A 15,832-nucleotide genomic window follows, 5' to 3' on the forward strand; every position below is an offset into this window, starting at 1 on the left:
GTGGGGCTGATAGTAAGGCCCCACCTCTTATTGGCACGCTCCAGGTTCAGCAGCAGCGCCTACAACTCCTCCTCTGAGTGAGCAGCAATTACCAGATCATCGGCATACATAACGTGGTTGACCAATATGGAGCCATCTCTGGACCGCAACCGGGCATCGATCAGCTTCCCAATGTATCTGTACCAGATAGAGATTCCTCCTGAACAGCCATAGAAGGCTTCGTGAACTACGTGGTCGAAAAATATGTTAAATAATGTGGAAGTCAGAGGACATCCCAGTCACACCCCAAACTTAACAGGTAAAGGCTCCGACTCCCGGCCACGTAGCTTTACCTGCGCCCGCTCACCATCATGAAGGTCCTTAATGAGTGTAAATGGAGAGTCAGGGACTCCAAAAGTATGAAGAAGAACACTAAATCCAAGCCGACTGATGGTATCATAGGCCTTGACCAGGTCATTAAAGCAGAGTTGTATGTCGTGTTGGAATTCCCTACACCTCTGCTGTATCAGACGGACATAAAATATGGTATCTGTGCAGGACCGCCCTTTCCTGCAACCACATTGGGGCTCCGCAAGCCCCTCCTCAGCGTGCCTGGCAAGGTGTTGAATAATCCTTGCCAGGACCTTTCACAACACACTGAGGAGTTAGATGCCCCTGTAGTTGTTACAGTCTGTGCAGTCCCCCTTCTTAAAGAGGGGGACCACCAGGACATCTTTCCAATCCTGTGGAACTTATCCAGTGGTCCAGACTGTTGTTATGATGTCATGTCGGGCAGGCTGCGCACAAACGCCACCCTCCCTCAGCATTTCGCTTGGGAGATCATCTCTGCCCGGTGCCTTTCCTGGTCTCAGACTCTGGATCGCCTTCAGTACTTGCTCAACAGATGGCACCTCAGCCAGCCACTCACAGGGGGTGACTTCTTCCAATATTTAAGGCACCGCAGCCTCAGTAGGGTCATCCCCACTTTGCCGCATGATGTTTTCCAGGCTGATGGGGTTTCCCCTCCCCCAAGACCTCGCAGAAATGCTCAGCAAAATCTGCAAACCTATTCATTTAGATGGGAGATCGGATCACCGTTCTTTCCCCTAATGATGGCGATAGGTGTGGCGCTGCAAGTTACTTTTTTGATGAAATTGAAGAGTGATTTGTGATCGTTGGCTGCTGAGGCAGACTCTAACTCCTCAGCAACCCGTTACCACCTCTCCTGCTCAAGAACCTCACTGCCGAGACCTAGACCACTATACTACACTATACACTACACTACTATACACTACTATACACTACACTATACACTACTATACACTACACTATACACTATTATACACTACACTATAAACTACACTACACTATAAACTACACTACTATACACTACACTATGGTACACTACACTCTACACTACTATACACTACACTATAAATTACACTATACACTACACTACTATACATTATACTATACACTACACTACACTATACACTACACAAAACACTATACACTACACTACTATACACTACACTACAAACTACACTACTATACACTGCACTACTATACACTGCACTACTATACACTACACTACTATACACTACACTATACACTACACTATAAACTACACTGTAAACTACACTACTATACACTACACTATAAACTACACTATTATACACTACACTATACACTACACTACTATACAATATACACTACTATAAACTACACTATACACTACACTACACACTATACACTACACTATACACTACACTATACACTACACTACTATACACTGCACTACTATACACTGCACTACTATACACTACACTACTATACACTACACTACTATACACTACACTATACACTACACTATAAACTACACTACTATACACTACACTATAAACTACACTATTATACACTACACTATACACTACACTACTATACACTATACTATACACTACACTACTATACACTACACTATACACTACACTACTATAAACTACACCATACACTACACTATACACGACACTACTATACACCACACTACTATACACTACACTATACACTACTATACACTACACTACTATACACTACACTATACACTACACTACTATACACTATACACTACTATAAACTACACTATACACTACACTAGACACTATACTGTATATGCATCTCTCACCTCCCCCACAGGATTTACAAAACCAGCCTAAGGAGGTGGTGGAGAGGCAGGTTCCCATCCTGCTGCAAAACCTCACCATGCAGACGAACCCTGCAGGGGGCAGCCTCTCCCCCGACAACATCCGCTCTGCAAGCGCGGCGCTGGGTCTGATCACGATGGCGACGCAGAACAAGAGCATCGTCTTCGGCAAGCAGGTGGCGGAGGTGAGCCGTGGTGTAGTGTATAGTGTAGTGCATAGTAGTGTAGTGTGTAGTGTATAGTGTAGTGTATAGTGTAGTGTAGAGTGTAGTGTGTAGTAGTGTAGTGTAGAGTGTAGTGTAGAGTGTAGTGTGTAGTGTATAGTGTAGTGTAGAGTGTAGTGTGTAGTAGTGTAGTGTAGAGTGTAGTGTATAGTGTAGTGTAGTGTATATTAGTGTATAGTGTAGTGTAGAGTGTGTAGTAGTGTAGTGTATAGTGTAGAGTGTAGTGTAGTGTATAGTGTAGTGTATATTAGTGTATAGTGTAGTGTAGTGTATAGTGCAGAGTGTAGTGTAGAGTGTAGTTTAGAGTGTGTAGTAGTGTAGTGTAGAGTGTAGTGTATAGTGTAGTGTAGTGTAGAGTGTAGTGTAGAGTGTAGTGTGTAGTGTAGTGTGTAGTGTATAGTGTCTTGTATAGTGTAGTGTAGAGTGTAGGGTGTAGTAGTGCAGTGTGTAGTGTATAGTGTAGTGTAGTGTATATTAGTGTATAGTGTAGAGTGTGTAGTAGTCTAGTGTATAGTGTAGGGTATAGTATTGTGTATAGTGTAGTGTATAGTGTAGTGTAGAGTGTAGTGTAGTGTATAGTGTAGTGTAGTGGTTAACAGTGTAGTGTATTTTTCGATTTAAAGCTTTCGTGACTGCAGGGATTCATCTTCTTGGTTCTTTCGGTAAAGTCACGTAGAAGGGAAGTAATAAAATAATAAAATAAAAACATAATAAAATAATTCTCACAACGTTTCGGCCACAACACAAGCAGCCGTCCTCAGGTGAAGACCAAGTCTGTCGAGGCGACAGCGTCTAAATGAAACACCACCACGCTTGCAGCGTCTATTTAAGCTGGGTTGGAAGGGGGGGAAATGCGCCTTGACAAAAGAATCTGCATATCAAGAGGAATTTAGCATATTTATGGGAAATGCATGTGTAGTGGGTTCGAATTAGGTGCACACACGCAGCTTGGAGGCAACACTATTTATTAACGGTAAGTAATATAACACTGTACATGAGGTGGTGACCACCTTCCTCAACTCACTAACACTCTGGAACGCGACACAGACTGGACCAGGCAGGCAACGGGCTGCCTGGCCCAGGACGACGACTCGGGACTTGACGACCGATGATGTCTTCTCTTCGGAGTACAGTACAACAGCCTCGCTCTGCGTTCACACCACGCTTATATCTGCTTTGGCGTGGCTGGCTCCGCCCCGGCGTGGCTGGCTCTCTTCAGGCCACGCCTCCCTTCCCAGGACACGCCTCACTTCCCCCACCTCTGGGAAGGTCCGGATCCCTCCACCACATGACCCCCCAGGCACCCCCTTGGGGCCCCCAGCCTTCGTACGGGCCGACACAGTAGTGACCATTCTATGTCACTACACATGAATGCGACTAGTGGTACTTGTGAAATGCGTAGAAGGTGGGCGGGGGGTTTTGAAAGTCATATTATGCCCATGCATTGTGCAGGATTAGCAGCATCAAAGGGAGGGGGTAGGGGTAGCATTAATAAAGGGAAGGAATGTTAACAGTATGTAGCTGCAGTAACTAAACAACCACGTAAAAAGCTCAAGTATAAACTACATAGTATCATCAGTATGCTAAATATACTCTCAATAAGCTGAGCTACTAACCGTAAGTAATACATTACAATTCTAGGTCGCAAAAAATATAATATGCTTCCAGCTAAACTTTTTAAACGTTTTCCTTACATCACACGGGTCTATCCCGTACTATATGCTGCCATAGACAAACCCAACATTAAATTGTATACTGTATTACTATACACTACCCTATGTCTTAGAATAATACATAGTGTAATATTACACTATGTATTATTCTACCCACCAAACTGTATATCACACTGCTGTATATTCAGTATACAATTACGATACTATATATTACCTTATACATTATATTAAACATTACACTTTAATACTATTTATTATTATACAATATGCTATACACTATACCATTGACCGTCGCGTGAAAGGTACTAAGAGGAAGCAACGAAATATGTCAATGGGATAGTGGTGGTGGGAAGCTTGCAGCAGAGCAAAGACTCCATTCCCTGCGGAGAATATAAGATATATAGTCCATGTCAGTGAGTGGAACGCGGTCTGAGAGTCACCGTAAACGTGGACACAATAAGTTAAGATCCGAAATGGTTTATTACGTCCTTCCAATGATTGCTAAGCCGGAATCCATCTGCTCGGTTGAAATTGTCCCTGTGTTTGTATATGTGGATCGCCTCATGAACGAATCTCTCATGGTAGCCAAATGGCTTGCAGAGAACCTCTGTCTTGGAGAAGTCAATATCATAAACCATTTCGGATCTTAACTGATTGTGTCCACGTTTACGGTGACTTTCAGACCGCGTTCCACTCACTGGCATGGACTATATATCTTGTATTCTCCACAGGGAATGGATTCTTTGCTCCGCTGCAAGCTTCCCACCACCACTATCCCATTGACATATTTCGTTGCTTCCTCTTAGTACCTTTCAAGCGACGGTCAATGGTATAGTGTATAGCAGATTGTATAATAATAAATAGTATTAAAGTGTAATGTTTAATACAATGTATAAGGTAATATATAGTATCGTAATTGTATAGTGAATATACAGCAGTGTGGTATACAGTTGGGTGGGTAGAATACATAGTGTAATATTACACTATGTATTATTCTAAGACATAGGGTAGTGTATAGTAATACAGTATACAATTTAATGTTGGGTTTGTCTATGGCAGCATATAGTACGGGATAGACCCGTGTGATGTAAGGAAAAAGTTTAAAAAGTTTATCTGGAAGCATATTATATATTTTGCGACCTAGAATTGTAATGTATTACGTACGGTTAGTAGCTCAGCTTATTGAGAGTATATTTAGCATACTGATGATACTATGTAGTTTATACTTGAGCTTTTTACGTGGTTGTTTAGTTACTGCAGCTACATACTGTTAACATTCCTTCCCTTTATTAATGCTACCCCTACCCCCTCCCTTTGATGCTGCTAATCCTGCACAATGCATGGGCATAATATGACTTTCAAAACCACCCGCCCACCTTCTACACATTTCACAAGTACCACTAGTCGCATTCATGTGTAGTGACATAGAACGGTCACTACTGTGTCGGCCCGTACGAAGGCTGGGGGCCCCAAGGGGGTGCCTGGGGGGTCACGTGGTGGAGGGATCCGGACCTTCCCAGAGGTGGGGGAAGTGAGGCTTGTCCTGGGAAGGGAGGCGTGGCCTGAAGAGAGCCAGCCACGCCGGGGCGGAGCCAGCCACGCCAAAGCAGATATAAGCGTGGTGTGAACGCAGAGCGAGGCTGTTGTACTGTACTCCGAAGAGAAGACATCATCGGTCGTCAAGTCCCGGGTCGTCGTCCTGGGCCAAGCAGGCCGTTGCCTGCCTGGCCCAGTCTGTGTCGCGTTCCAGAGTGTTAGTGAGTTGAGGAAGGTGGTCACCACCTCATGTACAGTGTTATATTACTTACCGTTAATAAATAGTGTTGCCTCCAAGCTGCGTGTGTGTGCACCTAATTCGAACCCACTACACATGCATTTCCCATAAATATGCTAAATTCCTCTTGATATGCAGATTATTTTGTCAAGGCGCATCCCCCCCCCCCTTCCAACCCAGCTTAAATAGACGCTCCAAGCGTGGTGGTGTTTCATTTAAACGCTGTCGCCTCGACAGACTTGGTCTTCACCGGAGGACGGCTGCTTGTGTTGTGGCCGAAACGTAGTGTAGTGTATATTAGTGTATAGTAGTGTAGTGTAGAGTGTAGTGTAGAGTGTAGTGTGTAGTGTATAGTGTAGTGGATAACAGTGTAGTGTATATTAGTGTATAGTAGTGTAGTGTATAGTGTAGTCTAGAGTGTAGTGTAGAGTGAAGTGTAGAGTGCAGTGTGTAGTGTAGTGTGTAGTGTAGTGTATAGTGGTGTATAGTGTAGTGTATAGTAGTGTAGTGTATAGTAGTGTAGTGTATAGTAGCGTAGTGTATAGTAGTGTAGTGTATAGTAGCGTAGTGTATAGTAGCGTAGTGTATAGTAGTGTAGTGTATAGTGTAGTGTATAGTAGTGTAGTGTATATAGTGTAGTGTATAGTAGTGTAGTGTATAGTGTAGTGTACAGTGATAGAACACTCACTGGATAGAGACGCCTCTCCCCGCTGTGCCACCTCTCGACAGAGCTTCCTCGTCACGGCCAGCAACCTGCTGGCGACAAGCAACTTGCCCTCCTGGATGACGCTGCAGACGCTGAACGAGCCGGACAGCGCCGACCTCCTCGGCAACGTGGAGACTTTCGTGACGAGGATGAACACCACAAGCCTCGCCACGGGCACACGTGAGCACGTGGAGGGGGGGGGTGTGGGGGGGGTGTGGGGTGGGGATGAAGATACTGGGATATACGGAGCGGCACGGGGAGACACACCGGGGAGACATCACGAGAGACCGGGAGACACTGGGAGACAGGGGGGAGACACTGGGAGACAGGGGAGACACTGGAAAATACTGGGAGACACTGTGAGACAGGGGAGACACTGGGAGACACGGGGGGGGGGGGCATCGGGAAACACTGGGAGACACGGGGAGACATCTGGGAGACATGAGGAGACACGGGGAGACACTGGGAGGCACGGGGAGACAAGGGGGAGACACTAAGAGCACTAAGAAACACGGGGAGACACACGGGGGAGACATCACAAGTGACCGGGAGAGACCCTGGGAGACACTGGGAGACAGGGGGTTGACATGGAGGAGACACACGGGGGAGACACGGGGAGACACACGGGGGAGACACACGGGGGAGACACAGGGAGACACACGGGGGAGTCAACGGGAGTCATCGGGAGAGACACGGGAAATATCGGGATATACGGGGAGGCATTGGGGGAGACACAGGCGAGAGACACGGGGTGATACACGGAGAGACACGGGGAGACACGGAGAGACACGGGGAGACACAGGGATACATTTGGAGAGACCGGGAGACACTGGGAGACACAACGAGATAGCGAGAGAGACTGGGAGACACGGGGAGACACGGGGAGACACTGGGAGACACTGGGAGACATGGGCAGACACTGACTGGGAGACACGGGGAGGCACGGGGAGACATCGGAAGAGACAGGGAGATACTGGGCGACAGGGGGAGACACGGGGAGACACAACGAGACATTGGGAGAGACTGGTAGACACTGGGAGACACGAGGAGACACTGAGAGACACGATGAGACATGAGTAGACACGGGGAGACACTGAGAGACGAGGGGAAACATCGGAAGAGACAGGGAGACACTGGGCGACAGGGAGAGACACGGGGAGACACGGGGAGACACGGGGAGACACTGGGAGAATCGCGTAGAATCAGGGAGACACTGGACGGCACCAGGAGAAAAATTCCCTCGACCAAGGGGAGAGAGAGAGAGACGCAAACTCCAAATACACAACAGGCGTCAGGGTCCGGGATCAAACCCACGACCTCCTGTAAACCAGGCGAGGTAGTCAACATCTCAACATCGATCCCACGACCTCCTGTACACCAGACGATATAGTCAACATCTCAACATCGAACCCACAACCTCCTCTAAACCAGGTGATGTAGTTAACATCTCCTAGCCACCATGGTTTTAGGGTCCAGGATCGAACCCACGACCTCCTGTAAACCAGGCGAGGCAGTTAACAGCTCAACATCGAACCCACGACCTCCTGTAAACCAGGCGATGTAGTCAACATCTCAACATCGAACCCACGACCTCCTCCATACCAGGCAAGGTAGTTAACGTCTCCTAGCCACCGTGGTTTTAGGGTCTGGGATTGAAACCACGACCTCCTGTAAACCAGACGATGAAGTCAACATCTCAACATCGAACCCACGACCTCCTGTAAACCAGGTGATGTAGTTAACATCTCCTAGCCATCGTGGTTTCAGGGTCCGGGATCGAACCCACGACCTCCTGTAAACCAGGCGAGGTAGTTAGCATCTCCTATCCACCATGGTGTTAGGGTCCGGGATTGAAACCACGACCTCCTGTAAACCAGGCAAGGCAGTCACCATCTCAACATCGAACCCACGACCTCCTGCGTTCCTCCTCCACCCCCCCTCCCTCTCCTCCCGCTCACCGATTTCCCTCCCCCCCCCCGAAGGTGCCGGTGCCGACGTCCCGTCGACGTTCAACATCACCAGTGCCAACGTGCGGCTGCTGGGCACCGTCCTCGCCAGGGCCGGCGTCGCCCACAGGGGCGACTACTCCAAGGTGTTCGCGGTCGACGGAGTCGCCGGGGAGACTGCAGTGACGATTGGCGAGGAGCAGCTGAACAACGTCACCAACGACGGCGGCGGCGGCAGCGGCACCTACGTCGTGAGCATGCTCTTCACGTGAGTCGCTCGCTCACTCATCCACTTATCCACCCACTCACTCACTGTCGCACACTCAGCCACTCACTCAGCCACTCGCTCACTCAGCCACTCACTCGCTCACCCACTTATCCACCCACTCACTCACTGTCGCACACTCAGCCACTCACTCAGCCACTCGCTCACTCAGCCACTCACTCGCTCACTCACTCAGCAACTCACTCGCTCACTCACTCAGCAACTCACTCGCTCAGCCACTCACTCGCTCAGCCACTCATTCGCTCAGCCACTCACTCACTCAGCCACTTAGCCACCCACGCAGTCACTCATTCAGCCACTCGGCCACTAACTCACTCAGCCACTCGGCCACTCACTCTGTCAACCACTCACTCACCCACTCACCCACCCACTCGCTCACTCAGCCACTCACTTAACCACTCACTCAGCCACTCACTCAGCCACTCACTCAGCCACTCACTCAGCCCCATACTCAGCCACTCACCCACCCACTCACTTACCCACCCACCCACTCACTCACTGCGGGCTGCCTGGTCCAGGACGACGACCCGTGACTTGAGGACCAATGATGTCGTCTTCACTTCGGAGTTCAACAGCCCCGCTCTGCATCCACACCCCGCCTATATCTCCTCCGGCGTGGCCGGCTCCGCCCAGGCCACGCCTCCCTTCCCAGGCCACGCCTCCCTTCCCCCACCTCTGGGAAGGTCCGGGTCCCTCCACCACGTGACCCCCCAGGCACCCCCTTGGGGCCCCCAGCCCTCGTACGGGCCGACACAGTTGTGACGTCCTATGTCACTACATCACCCCCCCCTCCTGTATAAACACACAGCCGTCCCTGGCTGTAACACAACTGTGAAACATCAATAAATGACCGGCGACTGATAAGAAATACAATCACGTAATATACACAGAATCGACGAGGGTAAAAGGAAGGGAACCGCATAGAAAACGGGGAATTAACAACAACAAATATACATGAAAACTGGCTAACCCATTTACGCTCCAGCACAGCCTCCCCGTGAGAATCACGCATGTACCGACATGTGAGTGTGGCCATTGGAACGACGGCGTAGGCAATGAGCAAGGCGTCTGAGAGCCACGTAAAGCAGCCAGTCTTCCACGAGTCCATGTGGCCGGGCCCCCCAGGGGAGGTGCACACACCCCCCCTGGAGGCCCTGGGGAACCAGAAGCGGCCCAAAGGGCACGGCCCCTCCCCAAGAGTCAAGAACAGGAGGCGCAGGAGTAGCTGACGCATGCTCCACTCCCTCCCCCCCCCCCCCCCCAGTCCATAGCCGGTCGGCATAACCGGCAACTCCAAGGTGCCAGGTAGATACTGCCTCCTGTGACGAGAACCAAACCCTCCTGAGGCATCAGTCAACGAACACTCGCCTCCGCTCTTCGGATATGACAGTCACCCGGCCCCAGGGTAGTGGAGATGATTGTATACCGCCCGGCGGGAGAAAATAAAACAAAAATATACAGATTCCGACGCGTTGGATGCACAACCAACACCGGTGATCGAACCGAAATCACACAACCACCCCATGGATGGCAGGGTTCCACACCACCCTGCCACCCTCCTATCCATCAGGTGGTGAGAAGGCGAAGACCAACATGTCTAGCACCCCTCTACACACACTAATCCGGACGTCTGTCCACGTCCCGGGTCGAGAAGTCGTACTTCAGGGCCGACCCATGTACTGGGCAAAGAAGTCGCACCTCAGGGCTGCTCCAGTATCTACATTTAAAAAATATATATAAAATTGACATGACAAAAACAAAATAAATCTGCCTGCTCTTGCCCAGAAATGGCGGCCGCAAGCGTGAACCGCATCTCCAAGGCATCCCGTGCTTGCATCCCAGCAGCCCTCAATGAGGACCACCACCGACATTACATATCACCCGTTAGCACCCCCCGCCTTTCCGACGTGGCGTTTCCATCCTAAAACCGCGCACGTCGGCCATATCGGGGGGGAATTTCCATGTTACCACCCCACCGCCTTTCCGACACGGCGTCATAACCAGTAGCACGCGTCGGCCATATCGGGGGAGATTTTAACCCAGTCTCTTTCCAAGACTCGCACCGCAGCATATAGCTGTACCGACCGAGCTGAGATGATCCATCGTTCACTTACTGCACAACATGCACCCTAACAACTGAGGGATACAGTCCCAACGTAACGGGACAACTCCACCTGAACACCACGAATCTCCAGCCCACTGTTTCAACGCGCCTCGGAGTGTCTCACTCTCCGGGCCGTCAGGTCAAGCCGTCAGACACAACATGACGGGACCACACTCTCTGAGCCATGTGAGCGCACAGTCCACTAGGCTAGACAAGCCACGGAGTGTCTCGATCTCCGGGCTGTCAGGTCAAGCCGTCAGACACAGCATGACGGGACCACAACGTTCGTATTAGACACGCAACTCTCACTGGGCCATCCTGGTCAGGATCTGCGCCCCTAGATAAGTGACAGCCAGCACCACAATTCCAAATCCCTGGCAGCATGTCACCATCGCAATTGAAATGCTCCATACCAATGACGGCAGAGCCACAAACCAAGGCAGTCATCCCCCACACAATCGCAATTTAACACCATCACAACACATACAATTTGAATTAGGATCCCCCACTGAACTGATCCAATGCCGAACAGGTACGCACATCTTCTTGGTTCTTTCGGTAAAGTCACGTAGAAGGGAAGTAATAAAATAATAAAACGATCCTGAATTTTCAATGGTCACAACAATACACCTCACATCCCGTATCCGTACACATCATCTCCGAGACTCGCATTGCAGCATGCAGCTGTACCAACCGAGTTGAGAGAGCAACGCAATTTGGCGGCAATTAACTGAAACGCACCCCCGATCCATGTAGAACACAAGGGGCATTCCCGCACAAAAGACATCATCTGTGCAACAACGGACAGGAACCAACCAGTGAGTTTGAAACACACCGAACCTGTCATTTCAAAATCCCCTTCAACATTAACCATGGGACTCAGGGCATTCGAATTTTGAGAACAAAAAAACTAGACAAAACCCAAGAATCGCCGAATTAATTAATACAGTATATGCAGTATATGCAGTATACGAAGTTCGTACAGTCAATCATTTGGAGCAATTCTCCATCCAGTCCCCACATGGCAACACACACAATCAATACTCCAGACAATCCGTACATAGTAAATAATCACAAGCAAGTACCCAACAGTCCATACACTGTTAACACTCTCAAGCAAAGCTCCATACGGTCTGTACCTTGGCAACAATGACGATCAAAGTTTCTGACAGTTACACGTGAACAATCACGAGCAAAGCTCCATACAGTATACACAATAACAATCGCGATTTCGCAACAAAACGATGTAACAACACGAGTCATTAACACGGCAACCCACAGGATATCAACGGAGCTCGGGACACCCAACAACGATTTAATAATTAACTACCCCCTGAAGATAACGATCTTGATCATTAACAACAAACACTGTTACAAGCAGACACCTGCACGGACGCCGCGTCAATTTGTCACGCACACAACCGGACGAACAAGCTCCGCAAATCAGCGAGTAAAAAAAACACACGCAACCCGGCGCCCGCAAGATGGGTGAAGTTATTATAATTATTTATCTTGGGGCCGGGTGCTTATGTCATGCCACGACTCGCCTGGCAAACTGTGAATAGCGGAGGGCGGCAAGGTAGAGCACTGGGACGCCCCGAAGGATCTTGCATGGTGAATACGGCCTCCTCTTGCGAACCCATCCACCTCTCGCGCTCGAGCAGAAGACGGGGACGCCACCCGAACGCGTGGAACTCCCCCTCCGTAGGCATTGATGTCGGCGAGAACGGCATTTCGGCAGCAGGAACAGCGCCACAACCAGCCGCTAATTTGGCGGGAGCGAAATTTTGGCCCCACTGCATGGCCCGCATGCCCGGGCCTCCCCCGCCAATCCCCGCAGCGACGACGGTGTCCTCTCCCCGCGGCTCTGTCGCTCCATTCCCGATGGCGGCGAAGCAGCGGTGCGATGCCAGTCCCGCCGCTCCGCGTGCAGCGCCATCTCTCTCTCTCTGTCACCGGGGCTCCCATCCCCAGGGCTGTCCGAAGGATGGTCGTCATGCCGTCCCCATCGTACGAAGGCGTCCAGGTGAGTTTTTTTTTTTGCTTTTCGTGTGCCCATTTTACTTCCCTATGATAACTCCTAGCAATATTTATTTTTTCACAACTTTTGACGCCAAATGTAGTGGCTTCGAATTAGGTGCACACACACGCAGCTTGGAGGCAACACTATTTATTAAACGGTAAGTAATATAACACTGTACATGAGGTGGTGACCACCTTCCTCAAATCACTAACACTCTGGAACACGACACAGAGTGGACCAGGCAGGCTGCGGGCTGTCTGGTCCAGGACGACCACCCAGGACTTGAGGACCGATGATGTCGTCTTCACTTCGGAGTTCAACAGCCCCGCTCTGCATCCACACCCCGCTTATATGGCCTGTGCAGAGCCGGCCACGCCTCCCTGCCCAGGCCACGCCTCCCTTCCCAGGCCACGCCTCCCTTCCCCCACCTCAAGAGAAGGTCTGGGTCCCTCCACCACGTGACCCCCCAGGCACCCCCTTGGGTCCCCCAGCCCTCGTACGGGCCGACACAGTAGTGACGTCCTATGTCACTACATAGGTGCTCGCTAACAGCACTTGCCCCTATAGTCTGTTAAGGCTATACGGGGGATCTTTGTCTCTTTGTTTATGTGTGTGGGTCTGTGTGTGTGTGTGTGTGTTTGTGTGTGTATGTCTGTGTGTCTGTGTGTGTGTGTATGTGTGTGTATGCGTGTGTCTGTGTGTGGGACGTGTGGGCGGGGCGTACAGGACTCTGGCTGAAGTCCTGCCCCTCCGGCTGACCCCCGACCTGAACGGCAGCGGCGCTGGCTCCGCTGGCTCCGTGTCGAGCCACATCCTCAGCACCGTCGTGAGCAACCCGAGGAACGGGACGGGCATCACGGACATCGTCCTGCACTTCCCGCTCACGGTGGCCAGCGACGGCAGCGGCAACGTCGTCCACTGCACCTTCTGGGACACAAAGGTGGGGGTGGTGGTGGTGGTGGGGGTGGTTGGGGAGGTTTGGTGGTGGGGGTGGGGGTGGTGGTGGGGGTGGTGGTGGTGGTGGTGGTGGGGGTGGTGGGGGTGAGCGTGGTGGTGGAGGTGGTGGTGGGGGTGGTGGGGGTGGTGGTGGAGGTGGTGGTGGTGTTGGTGGTAGTGGGGTTGGTTTTGGTGGTGGGGGTGTTGGTGGTGGTGGGGTGGTGGTGGGGGTGGTGTTGGTGGGGGTGGTGTGGGGGGCATGACGACACACACGGTGCATGCTAGGTAGACGTTGACTACCTCGCCTGGTACGCAGGAGGTCGTGGGTTCGATCCCGACCATGACGCCACCATGTACCAGGCGAGGTAGCCAACATCTCCTAGCCAGCGTGGGGCGTCAGGGTATGTGGTCGAACCCACGACCTCCTGCGTACCAGGCGAGGTCGTTAACATGTAAACATCGAACCCACGACCTCCTGCGTACCAGGCGAGGTCGTCAACATCTCCTAGCCAGCGTGGGGCATCAGGGTAAGTGGTCGAACCCACGACCTCCTGCGTACCAGGCGAGGTTGTCAACTTCTCCTCGCCACCCCGTCGGGCTCTCGTATCGTCGCCGTCACTCATGCCCCTGGCCCCGCCCCCTCTCTCCTGCCCACTCCCCAGTATAACAACGGGCGGGGCGGCTGGTCGGGCGTGGGCTGCCAGCTGACGTCCACGGTCACCGCCGGCAACGCGACGTCCTTCACCTGCCAGTGCAACCACACCACCTCCTTCTCCATCCTCGTCTCCCCCGGCGGCGACCTCGTGGACGACCTGCCCCTCTCGATCGTCTCCTACGTCGGCGTCGGCATCTCGATCGTATCCCTGGTGGCCGTCCTCGCCATCGAGGCCGTCACCTGGCGCCCGTCGGTGTCCAGCGGCCACGCCGGACACCGACGCTCCAACGGGCGCCTCCGCCACCTCATCCTCGTCAACGTGTGCACGTCGCTCCTCTTCGCCGACGTCTGGTTCATCGTGGCCGCCTCTCCCGCCGCCCTGGGCAGCCCGACACTCTGCACGGCTGCGGCCTTCTTCGTCCACCTCGGCTACCTCGCCCTCTTCTTCTGGATGCTCTGCGAAGGCCTCCTGCTCGTCTACGTCGTCGTCGTCGTCTTCGAACGCTTCGCCGCCCGCAGCCTCCGCACCGCGGCCTTCGCCGTCGGCTACGGGGCTCCGGCGGTCGTCGCCGCGGTGGCCGTAGCAGCGACGTACCCCCGCGGGGCCTACCTGCGCGACGGAGCCTGCTGGCTCGACTGGGAGCGCGGCAGGACACTGCTCGCGTTCGTGGTGCCGGCCTTCGCCGTGCTCACCGCCAACATCGCCGCGCTTGCGGTCGTCGTGAACACGGTGGCGCGGAGGAGGTCCGTGGGCGCCGGCTTCTCGGTGAGCCCCGACGTGAACGTCCGGCTGGTCGCTCGGAGCGTCGGGGTGCTCACGCCGCTGCTCGGGGTCACGTGGGGGCTCGGGATCTTCGCGTTCAGCGCCGAGGGCAGGGCCAGCCTCGTTCTGCACTACCTCTTCGCCATCCTCAACTCGCTGCAGGTGCGGGAAGTTGCTGTTGTAGGTTGTTGTTTGTGGGGGGGTTTTTCGGTGAAGTCACCGTGGGTAGAAAATTACAATTAAAATTAATAAAAGTAAAATGAAAATAAAATAAAAATCACGACGTTTCGGAGGCAACACAAGCATCCGTCTTCAGGTGGAACCGTCACAGCACGATAGCTGTATCAAGTAAAGAGACATTCCAAGAAAACAGTCCTTGTATATATACAGGTTGAGGGTGGGAGGATCCAAGGTAGGCCCTGGATATTATTAATATTGTGAGGTTCGGTGCGGCTGAAGCACGCTGTTAGGAATGAGCCTTTGTTGTGTAAACTAGGTACGGCTGATGTAAAGGTGTAAATGGGACTGAGCCTTTTGTTATGTAGAGGTTGTGCGGCTGAAGC

The sequence above is a fragment of the Lampetra fluviatilis genome, chromosome 77 (assembly GCF_964198595.1).
Source record: "Lampetra fluviatilis chromosome 77, kcLamFluv1.1, whole genome shotgun sequence".
In the NCBI taxonomy this organism is placed as follows: domain Eukaryota; kingdom Metazoa; phylum Chordata; class Hyperoartia; order Petromyzontiformes; family Petromyzontidae; genus Lampetra; species Lampetra fluviatilis.